Genomic DNA, 10,293 nt, shown 5'->3' on the forward strand with positions numbered 1-10,293 from the left:
GGGAGGCAGAGGCAGGCGGATTTCTGAGTTCGAGGCCAGCCTGGTCTACAAAGTGAGTTCCAGGACAGCCAGGGCTATAAAGAGAAACCCTGTCTCAAAAAAACAAAAAAAAAAAAAAAAAAATCACGTTTTGGGTTGACACACTTAAAAAGAACAGTTTGCCAGAAGTGGAATTACAAAAGCCCAAAAGTAGTACTTTTAGAGACGTTTCCAGAGCTATGGACTTTGATGGATTAGGTATTTGTTTTCATTGTTTTCCAGCCTGAATGGCACTGCCATCATGGAGTCGGTTGTGTGAGGTCTGCAGGCCTACTAAGGTCTGGGGCCCTGTTACATAACTATGGCATAGGGCTTGAGAGACCTTAGCAGTTCAGAGACTTGCTTTCCTTGAAGAGAACCTAGGTTTGATGTCCACTGCCCATATGGTACTTACAACTATGTATAACTCCAGTTCCCAGGATCCAGTGCTTGCTTTTGACATCTGAGCACCAGTCATGCAGGTGATATACATGCATACATTCAGGCAAGCACTCATATACACAAAATGAGAATAAATAAATCTTTTCAAAAAGTAGCTATGGCAACTTGGCTCAGAGTGTTTATTGCATCTCCTGGCAGCAAAAGCCAATCCTTTCTTTTCTCCATGCAGGCTACACACATCACTAAGCTATAGCCTAGTTCTTTTACTCTTTTGGTTTTTCGAGATGGAGTGTCTCTGTGTAGCTTTGGCTGTCCTGGAGCTCACATGGTAGATTATGCTGGCCTCAAACTCAGAGATCTATCTGCCTGCCTCTGCCCCAGAGTGCCAGGATAAAGGCATGTACCATCACTGCCTGGCTCCTTTTACTTTTTAAATTATTTGTAGCATCTTACCATTTAGCTGTAACTGACCTGGACCTCACTGTGTAGACTAACAGGTCTTGGATTCAGAGAGTTCCTGCAGGTCTTTTGGGTACTGGGATTAAAGTGTGCATCACCACGCCTAGCTCATTGTTTGTGTTTTTTTGGGTTTTTTGTTGTTGTTGTTGTGGGAGGAGGGGTGGGGTTGAAAGGTAGGAGATGAGACATGGTCTCAATGTAGCACTGGCTATCCTGGAGCTCACTTTGTAGACCATCCTGGTCTTGAACTTAAGAGATCCACCAGCCCCTGTCTCCCAAATGCTGAGATTAAAGGCAGGTGCCACCACACTCAGCTTAATATTGGAAGCAGCATCTTTATGTTGTCCAGGCTGGTTTACAGTTCCTGAACCCAAGCAGTGATCCTTCTGCCTCCAGCTTCCTGAGTAGCAGGGACCTCAAGTGTATATTACCACATTCAGCTCAAAAGGCTTTCTGTTTTGTTTTATTTAGATTTACTGCTGGCTGATGGTAGAACACACCTTTAATCCCAGCATTTGGGAGGCAGAAGGAAGCTAACCTCTTAAATTCAAGGCCAATATGATCTACAGAACAAGTTCCACGACAGCAGGGCTACACAGAAAACCCCTGTTTCCAAAAAATTGATTTATTTTTATTAATTGTGTGTACATGTTAATTATGTGCTTATTGTGAATACAAGAGCTTGCAGAGGCCAGAGGTATTGGATGTCCTGGAGCTTTCTGGAGTTATAGGGAGTTTTGAATTTCCTAATATGGGTGCTGGGAATTGAACTCAGGTCCTCTAGAAGACTAGATATGCTCTTACCTGCTGTGCAGGCTAGTTTTATGTCAACTTGACACACGCTAGAGTCCTTGGAGAGGAGGGAGCCTCAATTAAGAAAATGCTTCCATGAGATTGGGCTGCAGGCAAGCCTGGCTAGGACCTTTAACTACTGATTGATGGGGGAGGGCCTGCACTTTGTGCATGGGGCCACCCCTGTGCTGGTGGTCCTGGATTTTTATAGTAATAGCAAGCTGAGCAAGCCATGAGGAACGAGCTGTAAGGGGCACTCCTCCATGAGCTCTGTATTAGCTCCTGCCTTCAGGTTCATGTTCTGCTTGAGTTCCTGTCCTGACTTCCTTCCATGATGAACAGTGATGTCCAAGTGTAAGTCAAATAAAACCCTTTCTTCTCCAACTTTCCTTCTGCATGGTATTTCATTACAACAATAGTAATCCTAACTAAGACAATCACTAAACCATCTTTTCAGCTCAAAAGTTTTTTATTTTGATTAACTTAATTTCGATGAGCTGGGTAGTACAGACTTGTATCCCAGGCTATTCAAGACGCTGAGGCAGGAGGCTCTCAGGTTTAAGACCTGTCTAGACTACTGTGTGGGTTCATGGTTAGTTAGCCTGAGTAACTTAGTGAGACTGTATCTCAAAACAAAATGTTAAAAGGGGACTTGAAGGGGGCTGGGGTGTAGTGACAGTGTTGGAAGTTTGGTTTCTTTAAACACACACACACACAGAAATATAAGAATATGTTTTCATTTTAATCCCGGGTGTGGGACATGAGGCTGCTCCTTACTGTCCACAGCAGCTGACTATGGTTTGCCTCATGCTCTGGTCAGGGTGTGATTCTGCCAGCTGCCGATAGCTTCTTCGATTCCGTGATATTTGGAATGCTGGGTGCTTTTCAGAAGGTATATAAATGCTAGAACCCCAATAGGTTAGTGGGCTGTTTTGTTTTTTGTTTTTTGTTTTTTTTTTTTTTGGATTTTTCTGTCCTGGAACTCACTCTGTAGACCAGGCTGGCCTTGAGGGTTGTTGGTTTTTAAGTAGTCATCTGCAAAAAAAGAAGAAATATATCTTGATGGTGAAGATCAAACTTACCTGAAGGAGTCCAAGGCCTCTAATCTACAGGAAGTAGTCAAATGATAACGTTGACCCCTTTCCTCTCTACCTCTTTTCTATCTAGTGTTAGGAGTTTGAAAGGGTGGAGAAAGGCTAGAGAAGGGTGGAAGAAAGAACCTACAAATAGCCAAAGTCTAGCTACGCTGTGGAGATGGCTTAGAGGTTAAGAGCACTTGCTGCTCTTGCAGAGGCCCTTGATTTGATTCCTAGAACATACATCAGGCAGCTCACAGCACCGTGTAACCTCAGTCCTAAGATTCAATGCTCTCCTCTGGCTTCCTTGAATAGCAGGCATGCTTGTGGTGCAATATACATATATTTAGGCAAAACATGCACACAAACTAAAAATAAATCTTTATAAACAACAACAATAACTAGAAATTAGGTCTTGTGATGTAGATCTGTAATCCAAGCTACATGGGAAATTAGCTTGGGCTAATTAGCTTGGAAAAAGCTGGGAATTAGAAGCTTAAACCTTCCTAGAGTTAAGTGTAAATCTGTGCTAGCCTGGGCGACTTCATGAGACCCCAAAGGACTGGCTATAAAGGGCTAAGGCTTCCCTTAGATTAAGAATAGAATGGCTCAGTTAGCCAGTGAAAAGCACTTGGTTAGAATATGAGAATCTTAGGGTTTAGTCCCCAATATCCCTGAAACAAAAAATGAATAGAATGAAAATAGAATTCTAAATTCAATATTAACTGACCTCTCTTGATGACTGAATATATTTAACCTGGAGTCAGCTGACTATTGAAAAGGAGGAAGAAAAATGGGATGTGCTGTATACCCCAATCTCAGAGCTCCAGAAATGAAGGATCAAAGGTCATCCACTGCTTGAGGTGTTCCTGGCCAGCCTACGCTGCACAAGACTTTCGAAACTCGATCCCTACCCTTTACCCTTCCTAAAAAAAGGAAGATGAAGCCAGGCATGGTGAATTCCATTGAACACACCAATAAAAGATGTTATAGGCTCATATTCCAGTTACTCAGGAGACCGAAGCAGAAGTGTCCAGTAAACATCTTTAGGGTCTTGACGTGAGGTTCAAGCTTAAATAAAAGGTGAAAATTAAGCCAAAGGACTCTTGGGTAAGGTGGCCTCTAATAAGTTGTTAGAACAGTTATCCAGGAGACAGTTTCTCCCTGCGGCTGGCAGGAGGCTTCAGCATTTTTCTTCTCCCAGCGTGTATTCCTGGAGAAATCCCAATTCTCAATGGCCAAAGAGATATCTGTCCCTTCACCTTCCAGGACTTGTATCTGCCCCTCTCTGCTATGCTTGGTTGTGGCTCTGCCTTGAGAACTCAGATGTCTGTCCCATCTTGAGTTCTGGCAGTTGGGTTGTGAATGCCCTGTTTCAGCATTCATTCATTCTGGCCTGGTGGTATTTTCTTTCTTTCTTTTTTTTTTTTTTTTTTTTTTTTTTTTTTTTTTTTTTTTTTTTTTTTTTTTTTTTTTTTTTTTTTTTTGTTTTTTGAGACATGGTCCCACTATGTAGCTCTAATTGTCCTGGAATTTACCAGGCTTCCCTTAAACTCATAGAAATTGCTTGCCTTTGCCTCTCAAGCGCTGGGATTAAAGACATGTGCCAAAATGCTCAGCTGGCACCTCCCCTTTGATTATGAACCACTGTTCCAATTCTAAATCCTAAGGGTTAGGTTCCTGAGTGGAGATTTTTCAAAGTAGGAATTATGGTTCTACCCCAGAGATCAAGGTAGAGGATGTTAAAGTCTGGGAATCACCACACAAATCATTCAGACACCATCTCAGTTAAAAGGGGCTGTTTTACTGACCACACCCCCCCAGGACTGCTGGATCAGGGACATGGCTCAGACTCAGGTTCTGAAAGCTATGACCATGAATATTTTCCAGGGTCAGTTTATATAGGGAAAAAAACCTATAATGAACACATACACGTGTGTGGGGAAGGTTGTAGGGTGGTCTGCCTTTTTTCCAAGTGTTTTTAATAGTTTAGAGAACAGTTCAAGCTGTTCTCTATCTTGCTTGGCTCTAGTGAAGGCTACAGTTGGGGAATTTCCAAGAGCAACAATAATGATAAACCTCAGGATATATGGTTGGCCTTGCTCTGAGCCAGACTATTTTTCTGTGTCTATAGTCAAGCTGCTGACTTCCTTAGCAACATGAAATGCTTGCAGGCATGAAACAAAAGGGTTACAGCAAAGCCAGGGGTGATTTTAAACTAGGGAACAGGCTTCAACATGGGTTTCAGTCTTCAACAGTAGATTCAAATACAGATGTGAATTCTGTCCACATGACCTTGATAACATGCCAGATGGGAATCATTGACTTAGTTTAGGGTTGGTCACTTGGGTCATCTCAGGCTGGCAGGTGATTTTAACCGTCAGTCTAACTTGCTCCCTTATCCCCCAGTATGAGACAGGGTTGGTCAGGCTCACTTGAAATGCAAAGTATGGAATAGGAAAGGGATGTCACTCTTGTGATAGGCTCTAGGCTACATATTATAGATTTCCCCAATTTTATAAATGTCAAAGCTGAAGCCAGGTGTGGTAGCATACATCTGTAATCCCAGCTATTGGGATGTGGAGGCAGGAAGGCTGCTCAGAGTTTGAGGTCAGCATAGGCTACAGAGCCAGACCCTGTCTCAAAATAAAAAGGCTAAAGCTGGGTGGGTCCAAGCACTTTCAGTTAGTTAGAATTTTTCTTTGGGGGCTGGTGAGATGGCTCAGTGGGTAAGAGCACCCGACTGCTCTTCCAAAGGTCCAGAGTTCAAATCCCAGCAACCACATGGTGGCTCACAACCATCCGTAACGAGATCTGGCGCCCTCTTCTGGAGTGTCTGAAGACAGCTACAGTGTACTTACATATAATAAATAAATAAATTCTTTAAAAAAAAAAAAGAATTTTTCTTTGTTAAGTTTTTTTTTTTCCCCAAAGGGTATATATGCAGATGCTCTATCTGCATGTACACTTGCATGCCAGAAGAGGGCACCAGATCCCATTATAGATGGTTGAGAACTCAGAGTCATTCAGAAAATTGGCCAGTTCCCATAGGTACTGGCAGTATTCGTGAGTGGCACCTTGGTGTGGTAAGTTTGTATACATTCTCACAATTATATACTGACACACACATCCACACTTACATATGCATATGGAGCAAAAGGCCAAGCACCGGTGCAGAAAGACCTCCCTCATTCTGGATGAAAAATGCGCTCCAATCTTTATTACATAGAGAAAGAAAAGGTTTCTACCCTTTTAATGCTAAGTGAATTAAACCCATGTTTGTAAGAAAAAAAGCTTTGTTCTTTTAATAAAACTAAACCTGCCTTGTCCTCACCATGGGACCTGTTCCATCTCATGGTAAAGAGAAGCCTGCCTGCTCCTTCTGCTCTCTGTGACATCTTCTTTTTTCCTCTTTCCCTCTGCATTCTGCACATTGCTCTCTTAGTATTTTATGTTACCTATAATTTCTAAGTTATTCCACTCTGCATTCTCCTTCTAATATAAAAAGTGTTGTCTAAAAACTTCTCCTCAGCTCAGTTCCTCTCTCAGCTCAGTTCTTCTCACCTCCGTTCCTCTCACCTCAGTCCCTCAAATCTGACTCTTCTCTTTGTCCTCAGACCTTAAACATCTTTCAGAATACATGATCATATGTTAAAAAGTACATCAAAAGTTCACACAGAAAATCAAATCATAAGTTGAAGTAGAAGTTTACAACAGATTGTTTACATGCATATCCATTAGGAGTAATTATCTGGCTAAACATCCATCACTTGTCTCAGCCCTACAGGTTCACCAAAGGTTTAAAACCACAACTAAGTTATAAGTCAAGTTTTGTATAGATAAACTCAGTCAGTATTTTATCTTCTGTCCTAGCACCTATAATAAATCGTTAGTTCCCCTTTTATAATCTTTGGGTAATTGTTTTACAGCCTCTTGGAATGTAGGAGAAAGTCTGGTTATCTAAGAGCAATTAACTGGTGACACTAGGGAGACTGGCAGTTCTCATTGCAGTTTTGACTATCAGAAAAGGACCTAATAGCAGTCCTATTATTAAAGAGCTTAATAGTCACGGATATAATTTTAGGAATTCTTATAGGTTCATTATTAAGACTTAAGTCATCTATTTGTCTATATAGCATCACTAGAAGATAGTACAACTTCGTCGATCTACAGAGATCTACTCCAAAGGGGTGTGCTACTACTTAGTGATTGTTATATATATTTAATAATAACAGGAGAAGCATATTAATAGCAGGAATCTTTCCCTTACAGCCTCGCTTAATAAGGGCTCACCTGTCACAGATTATATAATCCGAAGCAGGCCACTTCAGGATAATCAACTGCTAGTTATTAGCTTGTCCCATTATGGTTCCTGACAACCCTGGCCAAATTACTTCCCCACCACCACCCACAGGGCGCCTGGCTTTCCAGGAACTCTTCAGACCAGGCTGTCCTTTAATTTAGAGATCTGCCTTTCTCTGCCTCTTGAATGCTGGCATTAAAGGCATGCACTAGCACTACCAGCCAGTCCTGCTTTCACCCCCTGTTGTTCGATTACAGGGTGGTGCCACTGCAAGTTTAGCGCAGGCTATACAAACACATTGCTGAGCAACATCCCTAGCCACACCCCAGTTCATTGAGGTGTTAGAAGCAACGCATCTGGCTCACATTATAAGCATTAAGTAGCAAGTCTTGTTTTCATTTTACATCCTAGAAGTCTTACCCTGCAGACACGATGTATGTAGTTTTGCTTAGGGTCTCCTAAATCTCGAGCACTTGGTCCACTCATGTAACCACTTTCACACCGGACTAAGTGCTGCACTCAAATGCTGAACGCTACCTATCAGGAATCGAGCCAGGTCCCTTTCCGCATCGTGTTAGAAAGGGCTAGCGGCGTGGCGCACGCCTTTAATCCCAGCACTCGGGAGGCAGAGGCAGGCGGATTTTTGAGTTCGAGGCCAGCCTGGTCTACAAAGTGAGTTCCAGGACAGCCAGGGCTATAGAAAGAAAGGAAGGAAGGGAAGGAACGTTTATTAGCTCGAAACCTGAAAGCGATTCAGAAAATCGCACAAACAAGACAAAAGGGCTGTCAGTGCAACTCTCGAGTTTGCACACCCGGAGAGGTGGCGGCCACGAAGTCACGGTTTTGTCGGTGAAAGGATCCGGGACAAGTTTGCGATCAGTACTGAAGGCTCCGTATCGCGGACAATCTCGCTAGAATCCCAAAAAAACTCTAAAGCAAACCTGGAAGCCCCTCCCTGGCGAGAAGAGTCGCTCAGCTCAGGGCGGAAGTAATGGCCTGCCCGACTCAACTCCCAAGATGCACCACGGTAGGCGGAGCCGGAAGTTCGCGTGCAAGCTTGAGCGGGGCGTGCCTAGCTCCGCTAAGGCACCTAATTGGTCAGTCGGCACAGGCACTGGCGGCGTGCGCGAGTGGTACGGAGGTGCGGTAAGTCTGGCCCTATCTACTTTGGCGTTCTCTCTCAGCCACAAGCTCAAACTTCTTCTGATGACCCAGGACTGGCTTCGCAGCCGTTACCTGGGGAGGCGGCCAGTCTTGGGGGACTTGGACTTGGCCATATTTTTGTCGTTGTATTCCAGGCTGTCTGGCTCAAACTCATGAGGAACATTAATGTGTGGCAGGGAGAATTCTGTAACCGAAAGACAGACGACTCCATTGCTAGAGAGACAGTGGCGGGGAGGGCGGCAGAGTTCACGGACGTGCGGTGGGAGCATCTATTGGGCTGGAGAAGAGGCTTGAGTGAGCCTGACACTTAGGAGTTAGTTCGCTTCTTTCCTCGGCCTCCTGTCTTGCTGCCATTGCAGGTGTATGCCACGTAGGGTCCTGTTAGGGATCATTTCTATGGCATACTATTCAGGATACCTTGATGGGGAAGCTCAGTAATTATCTACTGAATACTCCCGGTTATTTTACAGACACTCTGATGCACACCTTAAATCCACACTGATAATAGTCACTTTTAACAAATATTCTTATAAAGTATTAGCCGGGTGTGGTGGTTGCACACCTTTAATCTCAGCGCTCAGAAGGCAGTCAGATCTCTATGAGTTCGAGGCCAGCCTGGACTACAAGGAGAGTTCCAGGACAGCCAGGGATGTTACACAGAAAACCTGTCCGGAAAACAAAACAAAACAGAAAAAAAAAAAAAAGTATTTTTAATGTCTTAGGATATATGAATGCAGCTTTCTTCTTTTTCTTCTGGGTTTCAGACCCAAGGCTTGGTGCAAATATGGTGCGCACTTGGCAAGTACTTTACCAAGTGAGGTATAGCACCATCCTTTGTTCTTTTATTTGTTTATTTTCCTGTATGCATATGTGTATGTGTGTTTTGCCTACATGTCTGCGCACCACATGGGTGTAGTGCTGGGAAGAAAGTCAGAAGAGAGTTCCAGTTAGTTCCTTGGAATTGGTTTACAGGTGGTCATGGATCACCACGTGGAACCCAGGTCCTCTGGAAGAATAATCAGTACTCTTAGCCTAATGGCTGAACCATCTCTCCAGTACCCTTCCACCCTGTCCCGTCCTGACCTACCCAGCCTTGCAAGATGGAAACAGTTGATAACAGTGTAAAGATACTTCCCGCTGCAGAACTGTATATTTGAATGGTTAAGATGTTTACTAACCTCACTCCATCCCCAAATCAATCATAACCAAGCACTGTCACTGGGCTACAAAGCCAGCTGCTTAGCTACATTGACGGGCTGGATTGCAGAACTGGGAATTGGACCTCGGGACATCACACGTGCAATGGAAACACTCCTCTATTGAGTTATAATTCCAGCTACCCCCTTTAAAAAACGATTTAGTTTATTATGTGCCTCACTACATGTATGTGTACCATGTGCTTGTCTGGTGCTCACAGAGGCCAGAAGAGAGTACCAGATTTGTTGTGAGCCACTGTGTTGGTGCTGGGGATAGAACCTAATTTCTCAGGAGGAGGGGCAAGTGCTCCTAGCCCCTGAGCCATTTCTCCAGCCTGTTTTTTTTTGTTTGTTTGTTTTGGTTTGTTTTGAGACAGGGTCTCAATAGACCCACACATATCTAGAACTCCCTAAGAATCCGAGACTGACTTTGAATTGCTGGTCCTCCTTTCCTGCCATCCTCCATGATCCCCCCAGTGCTGGGGTTTTAGGTATTGGTGAGCCTGGTTCCAACCTGTTTTCTTTTCTTTCTGAGGTAATTAAGGTCTTGCCAGGCTAGCAGGTTGGTTGTGAGCTTACTCTGTGGCCCATCCAGGCCTTGTCACCCTCATTCCTCACCCTGTGCAGTGAGGTTATGATATTATAGGTGTGAATCACCACATTTTTGTTGTTTGAGAACACGGTCTCTCTGATGTATTCCTGACTGACTTGGAGCTCATTATCTAAACCAGCCTGGCCTTCAGTTTGCAGTGATCCTTCCGGGTGCTGTGGTTATGTGAATGTGCTTCTGTACCTGGCGACCACCGTTTTAGTCATTGTGTTCTCCCTGTTGTACCTTTCTCCCAGCCTTCTTTTTGCTCTCCTGTCACATATGTTCTCCCCC

The 10,293-nt window shown here is 43.8% G+C and overlaps 1 protein-coding gene across 1 annotated transcript in view; it reads left to right on the plus strand.

Annotated features, from left to right (window-relative positions):
* Positions 1 to 8,156: 8,156 nt before the first annotated feature.
* The window catches only part of Snupn (snurportin 1), a 34,922-nt gene continuing 32,785 nt past the window's right edge, over positions 8,157 to 10,293 (plus strand). The window contains exon 1 of the mRNA XM_021172367.1: positions 8,157 to 8,196. The gene's annotated coding sequence lies outside the window, so the exon portion shown is untranslated. The remainder of the gene's footprint in view (positions 8,197 to 10,293) is intronic.

Source organism: Mus caroli, chromosome 9 (assembly GCF_900094665.2).
Source record: "Mus caroli chromosome 9, CAROLI_EIJ_v1.1, whole genome shotgun sequence".
Classification (NCBI taxonomy): Eukaryota; Metazoa; Chordata; class Mammalia; order Rodentia; family Muridae; genus Mus; species Mus caroli.